The sequence below is a fragment of the Festucalex cinctus genome, chromosome 3 (genome assembly GCF_051991245.1).
Source record: "Festucalex cinctus isolate MCC-2025b chromosome 3, RoL_Fcin_1.0, whole genome shotgun sequence".
Taxonomy (NCBI): Eukaryota; Metazoa; Chordata; class Actinopteri; order Syngnathiformes; family Syngnathidae; genus Festucalex; species Festucalex cinctus.
Genome location: NC_135413.1, coordinates 4,014,433 through 4,039,715, shown reverse-complemented (window position 1 = coordinate 4,039,715; position 25,283 = coordinate 4,014,433). Strand labels below are relative to the sequence as shown.

General features: G+C 41.9%; 1 pseudogene; it reads right to left on the bottom strand.

Annotated features, from left to right (window-relative positions):
- Positions 1 to 1,968: 1,968 nt before the first annotated feature.
- On the bottom strand, positions 1,969 to 3,107 carry LOC144016607 (apelin receptor B pseudogene; annotated as a pseudogene).
- Positions 3,108 to 25,283: the final 22,176 nt, after the last annotated feature.

The following is a 25,283-nucleotide window of genomic DNA, read 5'->3' as shown; positions in this document are numbered from 1 at the left end:
GCCGATGGAACCGTTTATGTTTTGATGGAGATGAAAATAATTATGAAGTGTGGAAAACAAAGATCCTGGCACATTTGCATCTGCTAGACCTAAAGACCACTATTTTGAGTGAAGCTGCTGAAGGTGCTAGTAAAAGGCGTACGCAGTTCTCATTCAGTTGTTGGGCGACAAAAGTTTGTCACTTGATGATGACGACAGAAAGGCGCTGCAGATTCTGCGTGATCATTATTTAGGTAAAGGAAATCCGTGTGTAACTAATTTGTACTCGGAGCTGACATTCCTTATAAAAGGTGTGAACGGGAGTGTCACGGACTATATTATCCGTGCAGAGACTGCCATCATAGCGTTGCGTAACACAGTAGAGACACTGAGTGACAGTTTGCTCCCCGCAATGGTTTTAAAGGGCCCGCCTGACACATTTAAACCATTCTCTGTTCACGTTACACAGAATGATGACAAGATAACTTTCACCCAGTTCAAATCAATATTGAGAAGCTATGACAGCACTTAGAGATTTGGTGCTTCAAGCTCAGGAGAGGACAGTGTGATGAAGGTGAAAGGAAGAGACAATTGGGCCGTAAAGGTCACCTGCTTCATTCAATTGTGGCCAAAAAGGCTCAAAGCCGCAGTGTGCGTCGGCCGGAGAGCGCAGAGAGCAAAGACAGTGGTGCAGCCTCTGCAAGCGTGCCACAAACAAGGATGCACAATGTCGGCGGAGGAAGCGGGATAAAGCGAGGAGGACCACACGTTCACATTTAAGGTGCACGTTCCTGTCAGCGCGATGAAAGTGAAGGGCCTCATGGTCGACTCGGGAGCTACGAAGCACATCATCACCGACATCGAGATGTTCGAGGAGTTTAATCCAAGCTTCAGAGCCACATTCTCGAGTTGGCTGACGGAAGGGCGGACCAGCGGGATTGCACTGAAGAAAGGCACGGCCAAGGTTCTCATAAGGAACAGCGAAGGCCGCGATATCCATGTGAACCTGAAGGAGGTGCTCTGCGTTCCGTCATTCTCCCAGGATGGCTTTTCGGTCACAGCTGTTGTGTACTGAAAGGTTTGGATCCCAAATACAGACACAAATAAGATTTTCTCCATTTATTCACATCGAGAGGCAGAAACTCAGAGACGCTGTACACATGACAGTTTGTCAATAATCCGGCAAAACACACACAATTGTCAGACCCTTAAATAGACAGTTAATCAATCTCATTGGTTGTGGCCAGACATGTGAGTACCAGTACTGACATGGAATTCTCTGATTGGCTGTTAACCCAGTAATTACAGATAGTTCCGGCCATCCATAAACATCATATAGCATAAAAGACTCCTGACATCACAAAGTCCAGACATCATATAGCCAAACTAGTTGAAACTGGATGGAGTTACATCAATACCAAAACAGACACGTAATGGGTCGTGAACTCTGGCGCACGGTCATGAACTCTACTCCAACTAAACCCAGACATGACAACAGCGGCAACAGCACAGAGATACAACCCCCCCACCCCCACCCCCCCCCCACCCCCTGCACACGCACACACACACACACACACACACACACACACACACACACACACACACACACACACACACACACCGACACATCCCAAAAAATGTAATGCCCCACTGTAATTTCTTTCTGCAGCCGGGTCTGGTTTCTGTAACCAATTATGCAATTTGAGGTGAGGCTGGCTGTTTCACGTCACACTTCCCGGCTCACACGTATATGAATATGCAAATTCGGCAGTTTTAATAATAATATCATGGACATTATTGGATTAAAAAGATATTCTATAAAGCAAAGACCACACAGGGAGAATAGAAATAATATATTACATTGTTTGTTTTATTCGTTATAGGCTGCATTCCACAGTCTACTTTACGTTTGGGTCCTTGAAATTTATCCAATAGCTATCAATAGTCAGTAGACCAAAAAGTCAAGAACCTGGAAATAAGCAACTAGCGTTATTTGACTTGTTTGAGTCTGAGTCCTGCAGGCATGCTAGACTTGGTGGATGTCTGGCGGAACCTCTTGAGGTGAAGCAGGCCCAGGCACTGTGACCTGAAACGCAGGTCTAAGAAGGCGTAGAGGAAGGGGTTGAGGCAGCTGTTGGCAGATGCCAGGGTGAAGACATATGGGAAGGTCAGTAGCACGATGCGCTCAAAAGCGCAGGTGAATGGGAACAGGCCCAGTCCATAGAGGGCTCCTGTGACTATGTACACATGGTAGGGCATGCAGCAGGCGGTGAAGACCACCACCACGATGGTGATAATCCTCAAGAGTCGCCACTTGCGTTGGTCCTCCTTGTGGCGGATGTTGAAGTGGCGCATCACGGTATAGCCAATCAACCCGTAGCACACCATCATGACCAGGAAGGGGAGCAGGAACCCCAGGGCGCTCAACGTCAAGCTGAACCCTGCGTGCCACAGTCCCCACTGCTGCCTACTGGTCGTTACCAGGCTGAAGTCAAGGATGCATAAAGTTTGGTTGTTGCTCGGGTGTTGCCAGGTGGTGGAAAACACGAGGTTAGGCACAGACAGGAGGCCCGACAGCGTCCAGGCGGCGGCAAGGGAGGCATGTACGTGACCGCGAGTGCGCAGATGGGTACTGGACAGCGAATGCACGATGGCCAGGTAGCGGTCGAAGCTCATGCAGGTGAGGAGGAAGGCGCTGGTAAACACGCTGAAAGGAAACATGAAGTTGATCATCTTGCACATGACCACCCCGAAGTGCCACTGGCGATCCATGATGAAGAACGCCACCCACACGGGCATCGTGATGATGTAGGCCAGGTCAGCCAGGGCCAGGTTGCCGATATAGATGGTGGGCGCCCGCCACTTCGCCCTCACCCGCCACACGGTGAAAAGGACCACGATGTTGCCAGATAGGCCCAAGATGAAGATGAGAATGAAGATCACTGGGATGAACGATGGGGTCATCGGCAAATCGGAGAAATCGCACCTTGTGAAGTTCTCCATCTCCTCATAGTCGTTTAGTGACCAGTCTCGTCGGCTCCGTGGCTTTTCTCTCTTAGGCTCGGGGTTGCGTGTGTTGCTGCTCGTTTGATCTTACACCAGCCTCTGAGCTTGTGCACCCACCTCATTTCACAACACCACTTCCCCATTTGAAGTGGAAACACATTCACTCATTTGTAATCTACTGATTTGATTTGTTATCAGAATTACAATTGACAAAACATTGAGTGACAATGCAACCACATCTGTATGACAATATACAGCTTTTTCTTTTTCAATACAGCTTTTTCTTGTAAAATTGTGTCTTTGCTCTAAGCTGTTATGACTTTATTTCTGTCATATTACATTTTTCTCATAAAGCTGTTCCTTTTTTGCTCTTGTGTCTTGCAATATTACTTTATTCTGGCATACACTATGACTCATATTGATTTTCCCCGTTATATGCAATTTTCTCATAAATGTGGGATTTAAATTAAAAAAATAAAAAATACTCTCATAGTGTTACGACATTCTCATAACATATGACTTTTTTTATTTTTTACCATTACCAATCTATTCTCATAAAATTACTTTTCCCTGTGAAATTAAGTTTTCATAACTAAATAGTTTTCTTCAACTTACAATTAAAATGACTGCTTTTCTTGTAAAACTGCAATATTCCTCATATCAACTATTCTCATTCAATTCAGACTTCATTTTCATTACAGGTACTAGAGAGGTAACCTTGCTCTCGCAAGATGAATTCTCTCAGTATTCGTGAGTTCACAAACTCCGGAGAATACATCTTGTACCGAGCCCGTTGATTTCCTCCGATTGATGGTCGTCGACGCCGGAGCTAACAAACAAACCTAACATGGATGAATGGACGCTGCAATTAATTCTGTTCTCGCAGAATTAATCACTGTTTCCTTGTTGAATGTTGAACAGCGAGGGGCGCTTCGTGCATTTCTAGCTGGTCAGATGTTCTCGCTTTTCACCCTTCCGCAAAAACGAAGATGGCCGTGATTGGTTCAAAGGTGTAGACCTATATATATATATATATATATATATATATATATATATATATATATATATATATATATATATATATATATATATATATGATTTTGATTTGATTTATTGAACATATAAACATACAAACAAACAGCAGAGAAACAAAGATTAAAAAAAGAACAAAAAAACCCCAACATAAAATCATCAGTTTACATGTTCAAAAGGAAGTAGGAAGAAGTCTTACCCCTTATACATTATTTAAACTTATTTCATTATTAATACAATCTTAGGTTAATATTTTTAAAAATAAAATGTCTAAACCTGTTTATGAATACAAGTGCACTTGGACATGTGTGCATTCATATACTCATGCTCATATATACAATTTTCATGCTCTTATTTGACATAAGTAATTTTTTTTAACTTTGCTTTTAAACAATTTTTTAAACTCAACAAGTGAGTCACATCTTTTCAAGTCAATTCCCAAATTATTCCACAAATAAACACCTTTTACAGAAACACACCTTTGCTTAATATTTGTTCTTGTTTTGGGTTTTTTGTACACACTTGTACCCCTGCTTATATCATAAGGACTGTGTCTAATTTCAAACAACGTCTGAGTACTGTGGCAGAGTAAATTATTATAAACTTTAAACTCAACCAAGTCATAAAACTTCATTGTATTTAATTTGATAAATAATGGATGAGTTGATTCTGTATATTTTGATCGATTAATAATCCTTATGGCCCTCTTTTGCAATTTGAAAACAGAGTTAGTATTTGTTTTATATGTATTTCCCCAGATTTCCACACAATAGGTCAGATATGGTAATAATGAACTGTATAATGTATATAATGAGTTCATGTTCAGGGCATCCTTAGTTTTATAGAGTATCCCGATGATTTTTGACATTTTCCTTTTAACATTTTCTATATGTGGCTTCCAACATAATTTATCATCAATAACTACTCCAAGGAATTTATTTTCATACACCCTTTCTATTGCAATTGAATTCACCATAATTTTAACTTGGTGAGTAATTTGTCTAGTGCCAAAAACTATGAACTTGCTTTTATTTAAATTTAATGATAATTTGTTCATGTCAAACCAATTTTTTAATGTATTCAATTCATAGCCCACAGTAGTCAGAAGCTTCAGGTTGTCTCCTGAACAGTAGGCAGTTGTATCATCAGCAAATAAGACACTTTTCAATATTTTTGAGACACTACAGATATCATTTATATACAATATAAATAATTTAGGGCTTAACACAGACCCTTGGGGGACACCATAAGTAATCTTCAAGTGTTTTGATTGTATATTATTAAACTGCAAACACTGATATCTATCATCCAAATAACTTTTCATCCATTTATATGCTAAACCTCTTATACCATATTGCTCTAAGTTATTCATTAATATAGAATGATCCATGATGTCAAAAGCTTTTTTTAAATCCATAAAAATCCCAACAGTAATTTTTTTTATTATCTATGTTAGTAGATGTTTGTACGAGTTCCATGACTGCCATTGAGGTGGTCCGTTTTTCTCTAAACCTGACACGACGTGGAGAGGTAGGACTCAGACGCAGGGAGATGGTAGGCTACAAAGGCAGCAGATTTATTACTCGACAGCAGCAGTCTTCTCTCAAACTGAGAGGAGAAGGGGGAATCAAAAAGTGGAGAACAAAAAACGCTCCACTGGGGAGGAAAAAACAGGCACAAGGTACAGGGGACAACTAAAGGCGCTCCGCTGGGGAGGAAAACAGGCTCAGAGCACAAGGGAAAACTAAGGGCCCTCCGCTGGGGAGGAAAAGGCACAAAAACAAGGCAAAAAGGCAAGGCAAAAAGGCAAGGCAAAAAGGCAAGGCAACAGGATCGAGGACTCCAGGACTGTGGAACGCTTCCATGCACTGACGTGACACTTCGGCAACTGAGGGAGAAAGGCTGATGGCTTTTTTTGCAGGGGATAATTGGTGGCAGGTGGCGATAATCATGGGCGGGGACCGGTAATGAGCGGGCAGCAGGAAGGGCAAGTGACCTGGGGTGAGAAGGGAGTTAGTGCTTTTCAAAATAAACAGGAAACATGGGAACAAAATAAAAGCCTTATCCACCACGCTGGTGGCGGCGTGACAAAACCCATATTGATTTTCACTTAAGAGCTTATATTTCTCAATAAAGTCGTCAAGTCGGTGTAAAAAACATTTTTTCTAGAATTTTTGAGAACTGTCCAACAATGATATTGGTCTGTAGTTATTGAATGTGTACCTCCACTTTTGTAAATAGGAATAACTTGTAAATATACCGGTTTTAAATGACAAATTGCATATATATGTGAAAGGTTGCACAACATATTCTATAATACTTTTTACTAGTGTCATATCAATATTAGAACAGTCAGTGGACTTTTTATTTTTTTAGTGTTTTTACAACATTTAATACTTCTATATCATTAACAGCATTAAGGAACATAGTGGACGAATTATTTACAATGTACTTATCTATTTCATATTTGTATCTTGGTTCTGGAATTTCGTTTGCCAAGTTACTGCCAACATTAACTAATTACTCATTAAAATTATTGGCTATATCAGAAATTTCATGAATTACAATATTTTTATCTTTTATCAAATATTGTGGATAATTTATTTTTTTAGAACAGTTTTTAATTACATGATTTAGTATTTTCCATATTTCTCGTGTATTGCTTTTATTCTGCTCAAGTAATGGATAATGATCTTTCTTACTTATTCGTATAATATTTAATAGTTTATTTTTATAGGTCTTATACTTTGTTTCAGCTTCCACAGTTTTCAATTTAATAAATCTTTTGTATAAATTATTTTTCTGTTTACATGCATTCTGTATCCCTTTCGTCATCCATGATATATTATTAAACTACAGCAAACGTCAAAAACTGATTTATGGCCCCCTAGGACCAATCAGAGGCCGTTATTTTGAATTAAGCCCCGCCCCCCAGCCAATCAGAGGCCGTTATGTTGAATTAAGCCCCGCCCACTTCCGCCTTCTTAGCCAATCAGAAGCCGTTATTTTTAATTAAGCACCTCCCCCTAACCAATCAGAAGCGGAGGGACCACCTGTCAAAATTTGACAGGTACCCCGCCCCCCAACCAATCAGAACCCGTTATTTTGAATTAACCCCCGCCCCCTCACCACAACCCTAACCAATCAGAAGCCGGAAGACGGCTCCTGTCAAAATTGATTGATGACATTCCGCACCCCCAGCAAACATATGTTTTCCGGTCCCCCCTCCCTTCCCCCTCACAGCCCTAGCCAATCAGAAGCCGGAAGACGGCTCCTGTCAAAATTGATTGATGACATCCTGCACCCCACAGCAAACATATGTTTTCCGGTCCCCCCTCCCTTCCCCCTCACAGCCCTAGCCAATCAGGAGTCGGAAGACAGCTCCTGTCAAAATTGATTGATGACCTTCTGCACCCCCAACAAGCATATGTTTTCAGGACCCCCCTCCTCCCACCCCGCCTGTGAACATATGTTTCCGGTCACCCCAACACCCTCCCCATTGTATATGTGCTTCCGGTGACCCCCACGATTCAAGATTGTGACAGGAAGGACCCCCCACCACCACCAGCTTTGAAGTCGCGGAGGAAACGCTCTCCCCACCTTTGCAAGACCCCCAAAAATCGTCAACCTCTTGTTAAAAAACTTTTTTTTTTTCATGTTGCAGGAAGGATCCCACCACCAGCTTTGAAGCCGCGGAGGAAGCGCGCCCCTCTATTCATGAAAATTTTCACACGAATACTGATAAAGCTCCCCCATACCCCCTTTGAAGTAGAACAGGGTACCAACCGGGGGTCTTGTGGGAAGCGGCGACCCCCCTTATCACCATGTTGGGCGGCAGGAAGCCCCCACCACCGACGCTTCTATCCCTTATTCAAATTGTTGTGAATATTAAAAAATGTAATCTATTTGCTTCTTGTTTTTTAAATAAATAAATAAAAGAAACTTACCGGTGTTTTAGGATATGAAGTTACGTCTCCTTCGATGGGTTTTTTCTTTTTTTTAAAATAAAATAAAAAAATAAAGGGCGTCTGTTTCTAACCGAAGGAGTTGGAGAGATGGAGAGGGAAATACAGACGAAAAATAGATTATTCGTGCGTATAGGACGGCTATTTAACCCATTTCAGAACCGCAGCCTCCCTTTTTCCTAGACTAAAAACTTGTGTGTGACTATGTAAAAAAGCTAAACGGAGGATGGCGGAGAGGTGTGACTCCCTCACACTGCGGTAAACGGCGCCATCTAAAGGTCAAAGGATGTTACTGTATATGGTTAAGGGTTTTCCTCATCAAAAATAAATAAAAATAAATGGACGACGATTGTACTTTTTCTTTTTTCTTTTTAGATTAAATACCACGTGGTATTAGGGTGGGATGGATTTAAAGGCAGGGGGTGTGTTTTAGACTGACTAGAGGGGGAGATTCAATTTTCTTTTTCATTTGAGCCGTGACAGCTGAAACAAAAATGTCACAGACAAACCATCGTGTAATCGCCGAGACTAGCGTTTTAATGCAGGTGTTGAACCCGCTGAGGACGCCTCGCAAACAGAGAATGTTTTTACGCCGTGTTCAAAAACCTGCTGAAGGAGTTTTGGGAAAGAAGTGGCCTCTGAACGGAGCATTCTGGGGGTACCGTTTTTTGTACGAGATGGGTGAACTGTGTATTTTTATGGAATACGATGGTATCAAGACGACCCCGGCAACTGGTTTTGGAACTCTAAACTCAAACGACTGGGGAATCATCAACGAACTCATCCCCATAAACTTTAAAGAGTACACCACGATACCATCGGATCAGCTCGGTCAGAATGGTGAGATTCTATGTTTTACATGGGTTAGTAGAACAGCACCAAACGGACGATGGTACTTTCGAGTAAAGATCGAGCATGTCAAAGGAGACGAAGATTGTCCAAAAACCACGGGGGGATGTAGGGAGCCGGAGCATATGTATTTTACGTTGGAATCATTCAACACGGAATGTGGTGTTTTTTACCAAATTGTGAGTGTACCATGGTGCGAATGGCGGGACCACATGCTGAGCGAGTCTGAGAGAATTTCTACATTGTATTCTAATAGCAGATTGTGGTTGAATTTCATAGGGGTGAGAAAAACCCTGAAATTTGATTAAGCTTCATCCGGCGACACCCCCCTCCCTCTACCCCCCATACCCCCTCCTCACACCCTCCTACTTTTTCCCGCCCCTACAAGCATAAAAATAGCACGTAGCCCCCGACGGGGTATCATCATTCTACAATCGACTGACTCGCAGCAAGAAATGCCTCCGACCATGCGCCCCACCGCTGAACGAAAAGGAAGATCGCCGGCACCGGCGCCAACTCCCCCGCTGCTATTCCCTCCACACAACGAAGGTACGCGTTCCTGCTTCGACCCTCCGATTCTAATTTCCTCAAGCCCCGAATGCTCTGACGTCGAAGAAAACGAGGCGGACGTCACCTTTCTCGAAGGACCCGTACAGCGAGGAGGAGGAGGCGCGATGGTCGTGTCGTCGGATCTCCACACAACCGGGCTTTACCACGTCGTCCGCACAGCAGGACCATACCATGTTACGATGGAGGTAGTGCACAAGGACGAACCGAGCGGTGGGGATGACCGTCCGTCGACGTCGGCAGATTGTTACGGAGGTCTGACTTCGTTATACAACTGATGAAGGAGGAGGAGGAGGAGCCCACCGTCTGCGGCAGCATTGGGGCGAACGATGACGTCAGCGGGTCGCCTGGAAAAGAGAATCTTCTTCCGTTTACGCAGACACTTTCCCCCATAAATGACACGGGGTGTGATGAGAACAGTTCGCCGGAAGCACGCCAAATTCCAGCGTGGGCTCTATCGAGCGAATCTTCGTCATCCATCGAGACGCCGAAGCGACCCGTGTGGAATTTTTCGACCGAATCACCCTCTCCTCGTTCACCGGCGGTAACTGCCTGGGGACTCTCAAACGGTACGGCCTCCCCCGATACTGCGGAAGTATCTGCGTACGGACCTTCCAACGGGGCGTCATCACCTAATGTTTTGCTCCTAGGATTACCGGCGAAGGCCATCCCCCCGCCCCCTCCGCCACCACGCAACGAGCGAGCCACCTGTCTGGAGTGGACACTTTCTCCTTTCTTGTGGGTGAATAACGCACGCTATCAATGTATTAAACAGGCTGTTAGCTATATGCTGAGGATCACTATCCTCAAATATAGTAGAAAAACGTGTGACGGATGTTTTTATTCATACATATGTCGAAATAAGCACACCTGTTTTTATGCACCCAGACGCCCGTATTATTTTGGGCAGAATTTCGATGCTATTGTCGAGGAATTATGTAATGGGCATTTCAGGTCGACAATCCGCAGGGTTGTAACGATTACCAATCATCCATCCTCAGACGCAGACGTGAGACGCATCGTCGAATCTGTGCTGCACGACTACGCGCATGAACGGCTGATTTTAGACAGAATAACTACCGTTCTTGCCAGTACGTGGGACGGCTTTCTGCCATTTTCAATTCCTGACATAATCCGAGGGTTGTACGATCGCGATGGGTAATTTTCTAAGAAAAATGCAAATCAATTATTACTATGGAATGGATAATTGGATAGAAATTGTGGGGAAAACCATACAGAAACGTGATGATGATGATGATGATGATGATGCTGTTGATGATGATGTTGATGATGATTGCAAACGTGTCAAACGCCTGATTTTATTAATTGATAAAGTCAGGACATTGGCCCCCACCTTGTTTGGTCACCCCTGGGGGGAGTATGTAAAACGCGTTGTTGAAATAAGTCATCACAATATTACAGATACTATAGAATATGCTACATGTGAGTGGAGAGGTGATCCCGTCAAAGCCGGTCAATTGATTACCCTCACTGCTCTATTCATAGACTGTGTACGATACTGTGAAGATAATAACATTCCTCGTAATATGGTGATTGAAATGAAACAATTTTAAAGCTTTATCGAACGCAAAGTTCACCCCCGTATCTTGTTCAGAGTGCTTTACCATGTTAATCCATAAGTTTTTTTTCTCCCCACATAAGGTTGAAAATGTATTTGCTTTTCTTAGTTTTTTTAGTACCATGTTTTCTTTTTACTTTTATAGTTTTTAGAATTATGTATACTTGTCTTTTGTTATTACCCACTGATTTAAAAAAAAAAAAAAAAAAATCATGTATACTCACTTTTTGAAAATGTATGTTTTGTGTTTTTACTTTTTCTTAGTTTTTAGAATTATGTATACTTGTGTTTTGTTATTACCCACTGATTTAAAAAAAAAAAAATCATGTATACTCACTTTTTGAAAATGTATGTTTTGTGTTTTTACTTTTTCTTAGTTTTTAGAATTATGTATACTTGTGTTTTTTATTACCCATCGATTAAAAAAAAAAAAAAAAAAGTCTGAGCGTAATCCTTATTTATAACACACACACACACACACACACGGTAAATATTGCATTGAAATATAACGAGGCAAATTAATTTAAACCATATAGACATATTTTAAAAATATACACACAGGGTAAATATTGCATTGAAATATAACGATGCAATTTAATTTAAACCATATAGACATATAATAACATACATTTATTTCACTACCTAATAAAATATTTAAAAAGAGTTAATTTTAAATCAAAGGTGTATAAAAATTATAGACACAACCTTTATTAACCATTAAGAGATGAGGATGAAGGAGGGTAGACGTTTGAAAGAGCTATACTTTGACCCCAAACAACCATCCAGTTACGGGGGTGTAGATCGTCTCCATAGAGGCCTTCAAGAGGCTTTGAATAAAAAAATAAAACGTGATAAAGTGAAAGAATATTTATCTCGACAAGATACGTATTCGTTACATAAACCCGCCCGTATTAATTTCCCTAGAAACAGAGTATTTATTACAGGGCCTCTGAGACAATTCCAGGCCGACCTGTGTGACATGCAGGGCTTGGCCTCCTACAACGACAATAATAAATATTTATTAACCGTTATTGATATTTTTTCAAAACGAGCGTACGCGCGTGTTTTAAAAGATAAATCAGCGGCAAGGGTGGCAGAGGCATTCGAATCAGTTTTTGCCGAGAGCGGCGTTCCTAAGAAATTACAAACGGATAAAGGAAAATAATTTTTTAATAACCGTTTCGGCAGATTGATGAAAAAGCTTCGAATCACACACTTTGCAACGCACAGCGACACAAAAGCCCAGGTGGTGGAAAGGTTCAATCGGACTTTGAAAACCAGAATGTGGCGTTATTTTACGGCAAAAAATACCCGCAGATATATAGATATATTGCAAGACCTTCTAAGGAGCTATAATGGAAGCTTTCATTCCAGTATTAAAATGAAACCAAATGAAGTTAACGCCGAAACGACTCGAAAAGCATTTTTTAATTTATACGGAAACATCCGGGTAGGCGGAAAGATTAAAATGAATTTTAAAAAAGGGGATATTGTACGGATATCAAAATTAAGAGGGGTTTTCGATAAGAAATATGAACAGAGCTTCACCGATGAATATTTCACAATTACCGAATGTATTCCTCGAGCGCCCCCTGTCTACAAACTAGCAGATTACGACGGCGAGGAAATAGGAGGGTCATTTTATGAGGAAGAATTGCAAAAGGTCGATATTTCTAAAAATCATGCTTTTCATATAGAAAAAATTATAAAAAGACGTAAGGTTAACGGACGGACTCAATATCTAATTCGTTGGAAGGGCTGGCCGGCCAAATTTGACAGCTGGGTACACGAATCACAGGTTGTGGATATTTAAAATCAACGGAAATATACATCCTAAATCATACGTTAATATGGATCCCATTAACGAAGGAGGGTTCTACGTAACTCTCCCGTCAAATTCAAGCATGGATATGTTTAAGGATAATACAATTGCGCAGTATAGAGTTAATCTAGCGCGTCATTTAGATCTGGTTAAGGGAGAATGGGAGGTGGCTCTAACCGAGATTTCTTACCCACGCAGCTGGGTGAACATCCCTGAAGAACACACTTCGTTTTTCTTAATGAATACAAAGACATCCTCCCAATACGTTTTAGACATTAAACCCGGCGACTACGATAATCTCGATAAGGTGCGACAGGCGGTAGAGGGCGCTATAAGAGAAAAAATAGGCCCTTTCATTTTATTAAATTTCAACTCCTTGAAAAGAACATTTTTTTTCTTCGCTGCGGAAGGCAGCTACGTATAAGATTCGCTTCGTGGGTCCATTAGCTTATATACTCGGTATGAAAGATGGGGATTGGTTCACTATAGATTTAGACTGGACCGACGCGCCGCATCCGGCGGATATAAAGGCAGGACAGTATTATCTGTACGTATATACGGATGTAATTCGTCACCAGGCGGTTGGTGACGCATCCGCTCCGCTATTGAGAGCAGTCCCTGTTTTAGGTCGTTACGGAGAGATTATTTATAAAAATTTTAACCCCGCTTATTACCATCCTGTTAGTAAGAAGCACATCGAAGATATAGCGATACACATTAAGACGGATCAAAATCAACCCGTTGGTTTCCGGTTTGGGAAGATCATTTTAACGTTACACTTTAAACCTAGATAGATCATGGTTATTATGACGTCACATCCGGACCCCTACCGCTTCGTACATTATTATGAAAATCAGACCGGAAGCGGTATTCCTGGATTTCAAGGAACACCGGTCCAATATGGCCGCGGATTAGGATCTATTTTTGCAAAATTATTTCGTTTCGTAGCTCCCTTAGTCAAAAGAGGTTTGAACGTGGCCAGACCGCACTTACAGTCGGCGGCTAAAAATATAGCCACCGATGTTGCGGGGCGTGTTATGGAAAGAATGAGTCAGAAAAGAGACGTTAAACAAGGCCAAGATGGTTCGGGCTTAGTCGTACTGGCGCGACGTCCGGCCTCTAGGCCTGCGGGGCGTCGGGTGAAGACGCATAAAAAACGTCAGCGCAGTACTAAAAGAAAATCAGTTCGAAAAAGAAAGCGTAGGAGAAACAGCGTGGATATTTTCTCTTAAAGAAAAATGGCCCTCTTACATCACAAGTCGCAAGAATGCACCATGTCCGAATTAGATCTATTTTCCCCTCCTATGACGCAACTCTCAATAGAACAGAGTCAATACATTGAGATATTACCCCTCTCGGCGCTCGGCGACCAATCCCCGATCGAATTTTTTATACCTGGGGACGGGTCGAAGTATCTTGACTTATCGGATACGCTATTGCACCTGCGCTTAAAAATAACCCGGCGGGACGGCTCTAACATCCCACCTAACGAACGCGTCAGTATAATTAATTTCCCTCTAAATACTATTTTTAGCCAGGTTGACGTCACCCTCGGAGACCGTTTAATATCTCAATCTAGCGCCTCACATCCCTATAGAGCTATAATAGAAACGTTATTAAACTTCTCCGGGGACACGCTGAAAAGTCAATTTACGGCGGGGATGTTTTTTAAAGATACGAGAGGTGCTATGGACTCGTTAACCTCGGAAGGGGACGTGGTAAACGAAGGCTTTGTCAAACGAGCTCGTATAATAGAGAATTCAAAAGAATTCGATCTCATCGGCCCGATTCACACGGATATATTTTTCTGCGAGAGACACCTTTTGAATAACGTGGATTTAAGGTTGAAGATGACAAGAGCCTGCGATGATTTCTGTCTGATGAGTGCACCTGACAGTGATACTCGCTTAAAAATTATGGGTGCGTCGCTCTTTATCAAAAAAGTAACCGTATCCCCCGCTATAGCGCTAGGCCACGCCTCGGCTCTCAATAAGGGGAATGCCCTATATCCGGTCACGAGAGTCAACATAAAAACTTATTCTATCCCTCAAAATTAAAGGATATGTCACCAAGACAACCTCTTTCTAGGAACTACCCCGAAAAGCGTAGTTCTGGCTCTCGTTAACCATAATGCATTTGTGGGGAGAAGAGATTTAAACCCCTTCAATTTCGCCCATCACGATATTGAATATTTAGCACTGTCGAGAGACGGTACTCAGATCCCCAATAAACCTTTTCAACCACTTTTTACTACGGGGAATTCTGTTCGGGAGTTTCATAATTTATTTGAAGCTACCGGGACGTATCTGAAAGATTTGCCCCTGTTTTTAGACTTGCAGGACTTCCAAAATGGCTACGCGCTTTTTGCTTTTAATCTAAGCCCCACCTCCGATACCGAGGCGTTGTCACCTGTTTCCAACGGCGTCGTAAGACTAGATATGAGATTTAGAAATCCTCTCCCCCACACCGCAACCCTTATCGTTTATGCCTCTTATGACAGCATTATAGAAATTAATTCAAAAAGAGAAGTTTTGATCGACTATTATTAAAAGATGAACGGCCGTGATTTGGAGCGTCTAATGAGACAAATTCAGAGGGAAAGATTCCAAGGCGTCTTCGCTGAAGATGAGTTGGCTGGCATATTAGCGCCCCCTATCCCCTCCTACTATATCGTCAATACACACCCTCGCGACCGCCCGGGGGAGCATTGGCTGGCGCTGACGTTAGCGGACGACGGGACGGCTACGTTTTTCGATTCTTTCGGATTCCCACCTGATTTTTATTATTATCCGAAGAGTATAAACTGCTTCTTAAAAAAACATTCCGACCTGATATTCCACCACGAACGACAATTACAACACGAATTCTCGACGGTATGCGGTCAGCACTGTGTTTATTATTTATCAGCCCGAGGATGTGGTGAATCTTACCGTAAGGTTTTAACCCGTTATTACGACGATGTAGTTATGAATGATGTCATGGTAGCAACATTCGTGGAAAAACGAAGGATGTATCCCAAGACGGTGTGCGGAGGGCAAATCTCATGTTGTTTGGATATATTTAAAAAAAAATGCCATTGTTCATGATGTCTTTTTCAAATATTTTATTCAATAAAATTCACATACAAAAGATACAGAGATGTGAGCGTGTGTTTATTCTTCTTCTCTTGACGTTAGGGGGAAAAATTAGTAATCCTCCCATTTAATGATTTTCTGCTTCCTCTTTCGCTTCTTTTTACCGCCGGATATTACGTCATCATCACTTTGCTTAGAAATAGAAAAATAGAATTTTTTATACCTGGGGACGGGTCGAAGTATCTTGACTTATCGGATACGCTATTGCACCTGCGCTTAAAAATAACCCGGCGGGACGGCTCTAACATCCCACCTAACGAACGCGTCAGTATAATTAATTTCCCTCTAAATACTATTTTTAGCCAGGTTGACGTCACCCTCGGAGACCGTTTAATATCTCAATCTAGCGCCTCGCATCCCTATAGAGCTATAATAGAAACGTTATTAAACTTCTCCGGGGACACGCTGAAAAGTCAATTTACGGCGGGGATGTTTTTTCAAGATACGAGAGGTGCTATGGACTCGTTAACCTCGGAAGGGGACGTGGTAAACGAAGGCTTTGTCAAACGAGCTCGTATAATAGAGAATTCAAAAGAATTCGATCTCATCGGCCCGATTCACACGGATATATTTTACTGCGAGAGACACCTTTTGAATAACGTGGATTTAAGGTTGAAGCTGACAAGAGCCTGCGATGATTTCTGTCTGATGAGTGCACCTGACAGTGATACTCGCTTAAAAATTATGGGTGCGTCGCTCTTTATCAAAAAAGTAACCGTATCCCCCGCTATAGCGCTAGGCCACGCCTCGGCTCTCAATAAGGGGAATGCCCTATATCCGGTCACGAGAGTCAACATAAAAACTTATTCTATCCCTCAAAATTCAAGTATATGTCACCAAGACAACCTCTTTCTAGGAACTACCCCAAAAAGCGTAGTTCTGGCTCTCGTTAACCATAATGCATTTGTGGGGAGAAGAGATTTAAACCCCTTCAATTTCGCCCATCACGATATTGAATATTTAGCACTGTCGAGAGACGGTACTCAGATCCCCAATAAACCTTTTCAACCACTTTTTACTACGGGGAATTCTGTTCGGGAGTTTCATAATTTATTTGAAGCTACCGGGAGGTATCTGAAAGATTTGCCCCTGTTTTTAGACTTGCAGGACTTCCAAAATGGCTACGCGCTTTTTGCTTTTAATCTAAGCCCCACCTCCGATACCGAGGCGTTGTCACCTGTTTCCAACGGCGTTGTAAGACTAGATATGAGATTTAGAAATCCTCTCCCCCACACCGCAACCCTTATCGTTTATGCCGCTTATGACAGCATTATAGAAATTAATTCAAAAAGAGAAGTTTTGATCGACTATTATTAAAAGATGAACGGCCGTGATTTGGAGCGTCTAATGAGACAAATTCAGAGGGAAAGATTCCAAGGCGTCTTCGCTGAAGATGAGTTGGCTGGCATATTAGCGCCCCCTATCCCCTCCTACTATATCGTAAATACACACCCTCGCGACCGCCCGGGGGAGCATTGGCTGGCGCTGACGTTAGCGGACGACGGGACGGCTACGTTTTTCGATTCTTTCGGATTCCCACCTGATTTTTATTATTATCCGAAGAGTATAAACTGCTTCTTAAAAAAACATTCCGACCTGATATTCCACCACGAACGACAATTACAACACGAATTCTCGACGGTATGCGGTCAGTACTGTGTTTATTATTTATCAGCCCGAGGATGTGGTGAATCTTACCGTGAGGTTTTAACCCGTTATTACGACGATGTAGTTATGAATGATGTCATGGTAGCAACATTCGTGGAAAAACGAAGGATGTATCCCAAGACGGTGTGCGGAGGGCAAATCTCATGTTGTTTGGATATATTTAAAAAAAAATGCCATTGTTCATGATGTCTTTTTCAAATATTTTATTCAATAAAATTCACATACAAAAGATACAGAGATGTGAGCGTGTGTTTATTCTTCTTCTCTTGACGTTAGGGGGAAAAATTTGTAATCCTCCCATTTAATGATTTTCTGCTTCCTCTTTCGCTTCTTTTTACCGCCGGATATTACGTCATCATCACTTTGCTTAGAAATAGAATCGTTTTTTAATAGTCTTAACCGTTCTCTAGCGTAGGGATTAGAAACTATAGTCTCTGGTATGTTAAGTTCTGACAATAGGTGTAAGAATTCCGTCCAACCCAGCGGACCTCGTTCGTTGATCTTCTTTCCGTTTACCGTGAGATGTTTGAGTAAATCGGTCATATGGGACCCTCTAACGGGTCTACCGTTAAAGATAAACTCTCCTCGCTGGTTCCATACCTTTTCTTCTCGAGACGATATTTTTCTTAAAACATATTCGGCGTTTTTACGATGACGTAACCGGATAGTTTGTAATATCTCACCCCATACATCCGCATCCATCTTGACACCCCCCTCCTCATCCACCCCCACGTCCTTCTTCTTTTGCGTCCCTCCTTCCCCTTCAAAAGCTTCGCGTTGATTAGCGAGAGTCAAGGTGACCGGAACCAACTCACGATCTTTTTGTTTAAGCAGTCCTAAATACCGTTGCATTAGAGTTTGATATCTCCTTAGCTTTTCATATTGATTTATAGAACGATCTTCTAATAACTCCCTCATCCTGACGTCCAAATCATTCTCAGCTGTTTCGCGGATATTGGGGGTGGGTTTGCTTAAACGTTCCAGTTGGTGCGGGGAAACTAAAAACATTTTCTGAGCTGTTTTCAGACTCATGTTTTATTTGTTTACGAGACCGGTAACGATGCTGCCTAGGACAGGTGCAAAAGCGGCCAGTAGAGGGAGTATGAAGCCTCCTTTTTGAACTAAAGTCACACGCTTCTTTTTAAGACTTTTTTTTTTATCCGCTAAAATCCGAATAAACTTCTTTCTCCTCTTCAGCTTCTTATATTGAGACGGCTTTAGAGGTATATGCCCTTTTAAGAGATTTAAAGCAATCTCACAGAGCGCTTTCACCAGGTCGTTGGGGGCTTGTTTGAGAATTTGTTTACGTTTACGAGGGAGCGCACGAAACAATAATTGAAGAAGCGGGGCGTTTTTTTTTTTAAAGTTTTGACATCTTACAAGCTTTTGGGTAAATATACAGCAGGCCACTCCCCGTGTAACACCCCGGTTCTCAACCTAAATTGATCTGGAGACGCCGGCGTCAGATCCACCAATAAATACCCATGAGCGTTTTTCGTGGCGTCCTCATAACATTCCAAAAAGTACTTTTTGCGTGTGGGGTAGATTTGATTAGCCAAAACACTCGCCTGTAATTTATCGCGAGGGTTTTTAAACAGTATAATGTAATTACTGTTTAAACTGATTGTTCTGCTATACTTCCCCTGATGGAAAATGTTTTGAGTGAGTAACATGACGCTCATTTTCCGGTGGTGTCTGTATTGGGTAAAGATGTTTACCACTTCCGGGTGATCACTCGCCTCGAAGATGACGTCATCCAAGATGATCAGGTGCGAAAGATGGGCTGGAAAGAGAGATTCGTCCTCAAAGCATTCCGGGAGACCTTTTACAAACTTTATCTTTTTATTCAGTTTTTTTTCAAGTCCATCATACATTTCCTGATAAGAATTATATATCCAAACGATATTCTCAGGAGATGATTTCATAACATGCTCACAATTTTCCAAAACACTTTTCACAAAAAAAGTTTTCCCGCACCCACTAGGGCCTGCAATCAAACATGAAAAAGGCATTTCTAATCTAGTATCGAAATCAATGTGGTTCGGATTCATTTTCCTCCGCCACCGCAATCACAGAATTATTATTATTTTTTTTTTTCTTCTCTCCCCACACCACAACACAGTCACAATCACAAACAAAAACACAAGCTCATCAAAAACCAAATGGAACGCTACGACCGCCTGGAAGCAACCGACGCTTGTCGTAAACCACCTTAAACTTTTTCATAAATGAAGTGTTTTTCAAATGAAACCCCTTCTTATTTCGGACAATGTTGAATTGAGGGGTTTGAATCATCCCTGGCCGCGCCCCCATGCTGTCGACGTATCCGTGAACCAGCTCCTTGACGCTGTCAAAATTGATGATTTGACAGGTGTCATGCGTCTGCGTGATGCCTTTCGCCTTCATCACCAATTTCCCCTTGCTTCTGGTCTGATAAGCGTAGCTTTTCGGACCTGCGGAGACAAATTCTTGGATGGTGTCATTATCTAGTTAATCTGTAAGATCACCTAATAGATCGCCTAATGGGAGAGTGCTTTCCCCCTCTTTTACAGTATAGATCAAACTGTCTGTATCTGTATACAGCACTCTAGTCTGCAGTTGTTCCAAATACCCATACATTATTAAACGCGCGTAGGCGGTCGTCAGGCAGGCGATGAAGATGTTAGACGTCGCTGAGGAGGGTGTTTGAGCGCGTTCGCTGTATTTGTACTGTACCAGAGAAACATCATCGCTAAGGAAGTGAAAAAATTTCACCTCGTACACCCCTGAGAACAGCAGGTTGAAAAAACGATCCGGATTTTTTACAATTTCTGTTTGATTTAAATTTTCACACTGTCCGAGTTTGCCCCATGTCGAATTCATGCATAGCTTTGAAACCTGTCTTTTAGCCGGGTTTGGCGCTATCTTACTAGCGTCGAGTTGAATACCCTGGTGCTTCAAGTAGTCGGAGATGTATTTCTCTCTCCCAGCGTCATCTGTGACGTGTGAGGGGTACCCCGAAGATTCCTGCTTTCCTTTGAGAAAGGTATTCATGTATTCTTTGAAAACATCATTACTCGAGTCATTAAAATGCCACACTTCATCAACTTGTGAGACGGTGTAGCCTAGATCTAGAGCTTTGATGAACTCGGGCGTCGTCCATACACCCGCCAACTCTCTTTCTTTCTCATTATGAGTACATGCGCTATCTTGGTTATTAAGTTCTGCGCATGTTTTGCAAAGCGTAAACACAAGTTTACCTCTAGCTGTTTTATGAGGAAGTACAGGAAAATATAACCTTCTCGGTGGTACGACTGCGGCTTTGATGAAACCAAAATACTTTCTGAGGTCACCAAAGTCTCTGTGAATAATAACGGGGTGCCCCAGAGGGTATTGACAGGTGCTGTTGACAAAAGGATACAGAGATGTGACATCGACGTACAATACACGTTCATCAGGGGCAGCTGTGTACCGTAAAACAAAAGCATTTGTTCTACCTCCGAAAAGAGCCTTCCGAGGGTTGAGAGGTTCAGGGAATTTTGATTCGCGCAGAAACTCTCTCACTCTCGGATCAGTCTGTTTCATTCGCTGCCAGACATGTTCTCTCATGACAAAAAGTTTAACGCCGTGATTAAGAGTTAGCTCACGCAATCTCTTTTCAGTAGCGTCAAATTTTTCTTGGTTTGGGTCGAAACATTCCATACATCCGTGATAAAAACATCCCAGATATTCGAATACCCATTGTTCGCCGTTTACATTCGCGTACCCATCTACAAAATATCGACCGATCTTCATCTCACCTCTATTGAGCGCGTGCGTGATATCAATATTTTGGCTGTGCATTATCCACATCAAGTATTGAATAGAGTCATGAGAGAATGCTTTGAACTGTCGTCTATAATTATCGGTCGGGGTAATTGCTAGCGTGTTAGGAATTAAGAATTTCCTGCGAAAAACTTTCATGCACGCTGATGCGATCGTCACGGCTTTAAACGGGTCTAATCCTGTGCTGTTTAAAAATTCCTCCCTGAATTTCTCACACCCTGTCGCTAAAATGTTAACGTCGTTTTTACAATACAGCAACGCCTGCTCTGTAAAATTAAAGGTCCCGCCGCGCACTTTTTCATACCGATTAAAAGATTCAGTGCGCTGCGAGGACGTCATGCGTTCCACACCGTAAAATTTTGATTCGGGGTATGGACCTATATAGTCCAGATTTTTAAACGAGCTAAATGCGTGTGGAAAATAACCCTTTACCTGATCATCGAAACCTAACTATTTCGGGAATTTACTCAGGGCCATTGTAAGAAAAGATATCGAATCGATATATCTCATATTATAGTCGGTATCTGTGAAACAGATGATTTTGCTGCCCTGCATAATAATTTTGGGTTTAACCCCCATGCAGATCATCTTGTTAATTAAGATGTATGAATCAAAGGCTCGTGCATTATGGGCTATGAAGGTTGCATCTTTATTTTTCTGAAGTATTCGATGAATTGTTGCACACAATCACGCCCTAACCATTCTTTTTCAAGGTCGTTTAATTTTGCGCATACCAGATATGCTTTATGGTTACCGTCCGCCTCCACGTAAGTTTCAAAATCATAGTAGATTATTTGTTTACATACCTGTTCATTTTTTAGGGGTTGCATGTAACAACGATGAGGATTAAACATCGTGTCATCCCCTTGCGGCAGCACCTGTCTACACACAACACATCGGGGCTGTATGCACGCATGTTTTGATTTGTAGTACAATAGACCGCATTTGCGACATTTTTTCCAGAGGTCGCAATTACTCTCATTCCCCCGATCGCTTTCTTTATGTTTAGCATAGCATTCATCGTTTAGACACGATCTGTTACAATCGTGACAAATAACGATTTTTGGCTGCTGTTGTTTACATAAGGGGTTAAGACAGATCGCGCATCGCCCCTCACAATTATGAAGTCGCCAGTTTGAATGCCCCTTGTAGCAGTGTCGGCAGAAGTAACCCTGTCCGACAAAACGTTCGATCCTTTTTATGCCATAATAATGTTCGTTCAGCAATAACAAAAACAGAGTATCCTCTGATTTGGGGTATTGCATTTCAAAAAAAGACATGGGCCTACAATCATCGTTTCTGTATAGAATTACGATTTTTCGTTTGATGTAGGTCTCGAATCTATGCACGTCTCTCAGACTGACGGGTGTTTGACAGCTTAGCCCTACGCATTTTTGTAGATGCTCTGCTCTCTGCATTGCCTGAGCCGCCGTTAACAACCCGTCCAGCAAGTAGGCTAATGCTAGTGCAAAACATAGTTTGTTATTTTCATTGTAGGTCATATACAAACAATTTCGTTTCTTTCTCAAAATTTCTTCGTTTGTAGTTAACTGTAGCTTGCGCCTGACACCCCCTCCTCCACGCATATCCGGGACAACTTGTACTACCATTTGAATCTCATCGCTAGCTAAAATCTCTATGTTAGATTGAGCTATATGTTCCAATAAATTATTAACCTCTTCGGTTAAAATATTTGGATCGTCAGTAAGACGTAGATAACAGTTAGCACTCCTATCACCGCTAATTAATTCTACTTGTACGATATCACCAGGACGTGTTGATCTAGCTACCTCGTCAATTAGCTCGTTTACATTATCTCCTATATTTGTATAAAAAGTCGCAAAATCGAGGGGGTCGTCGGACGTACGTGTATATATACGTTTACGGAATTCGGTATTATTAAAAACGGGTCTCCTCGTTCTAATAATACCTCCCGCACCCTCCTGTACATCTGCATCTATTGCCTGATTATCGCCTATGCATAGCGTAGGTGATTGGTGTTGCTGTGTTTCGTTTGAATGTGGCAAATCATGTATATGCTGTTGTGTTTCATTTGGCTGTAGCACATTTGGTTGTAGAAAAACACCTATGTGTTGTTGTTGTTGTGTTTCATCTGTGTGTGCCACCTGCTGGTTGGATTGAGCCGGTTCGCTTATGTAATGCGCAGCAGGCTGTATTTCATTTGAATGCGGCATATCATGTATATGCTGTTGTGTTTCATTTGGCTGTAGCATATTTGGTTGTAGCAAAACACCTATGTGTTGTTGTTGTTGTTGTTGTGTTTCATCTGTGTGTGCCACCTGCTGGTTGGATTGAGCCGGTTCGCTTATGTAATGCGCAGCAGACTGTATTTCATTTGAATGCGGCAAATCATGTATATGCTGCTGTGTTTCATTTGGCTGTAGCACATTTGGTTGTAGCAAAACACCTATGTGTTGTTGTTGTGCTTCATCTATGTGTGCCACCTGCTGGTCGGATTGAACCGGTTCGTTTATGTAATGCGCAGCAGCAGGTTGTGTTTCATTTGAATCGTCTAATCCCAATCCATCACCAAATGCCAAAACGGTTGGGAGCGATATTTCATTAGATATACTAGCTACATCGTTATCAGAAATAACATGTGCCTGTACTTCTTGATTTTCACCTCCGTTTGAATTTGCTCGGTTAAGTCTTGCTAGCGCCGCATCGAGGGGGCTAAAGAAGTCTTCGAAATCATCAATTTGTCTTATAGACGCAAAGGGATCATTTATCTGATTTACAATTTCTTCCAATTCAGTCGGTATATTACACGTCTCAGGCACGTGATAGCGTTCCATTACAAGGTTTTTAAAATAAAAAACATCAAACTATAAATTATTGATAATAGATTGTAAAATACGCATAGTCGTTTCTAAACGTGTAATCCGCTTAACCGCTTCTATGCGCTCGCGAACACAATCTTCCTCGTAAAACCTGCATCCCGTTCGGCAGCTCCGTCCGGTTGGATTCGGTCGCCGTCTCCTTCTTCTTCCTCGCGCCGATGTGTCCGCGTCGGATTCACCGGCCACGTTCGGGATGTTCCGCGGGGCTTCCACCGTCGAGTCAACGGCTTGTCCAGCGTCCTCGGCGGAGACCTCTTCACTATCTGTATAATCGTATATTCATTTTATCAATATAAATAGATTACTTTTACCTTAAAAACTTTAAAAAAGTAAAACAAAACAATCTGGTCGTTAAGCATTATGGGTATTGTAGTATTTCAAAACATCACCCATTGCACCGTACCATATTTCTACGGTAACAATAAACGAAGACGCTTTATCTTATTATATAATTCTCTTTAATAATAAATATCAACCGCTTACCGCTCGTTGTTGCGTATCTGCTAATATTTATCCTGGCTCGGCCAGAAACGAGGGAAATAGGAGCGGCCTTCTGCACGTTGAAGTTTCCTTCGCCTCCGGAGACAGCTCTCGTTTCTTCTTCGTCTCTTCCGCCCGCGACCGGCCGTGAGTCCTCGTCAGCCAAAACAGTGACCTCTGCCGTTGGATTTCTCCAGAGTATAGGAAACGATTCTAGCTGTTTCGGGAGTGCTGAAATTTCTGTGGCTCTTATAGAATCTAGAAATAAAAACAAAATATACGTTAAAATTAAATATACTACTAATGTTTTAGACTAAACGTAGATTCTTACCATAATCCTCCTTTGTAAAATCCTCATCGCTAAAGTTGAATTGCTGAGGACCTTATAAAACATTTTCCTATATTAAAATTAAGAAGAATATTACGGATAATTAAAATTTAGTAAACTCACGAGCATCATAAACTTCCGCGGTCGTTGTAACAGTATCTGCAAAATACGAAATATAATAGAAATATAGTTTTATATCATCTATACAA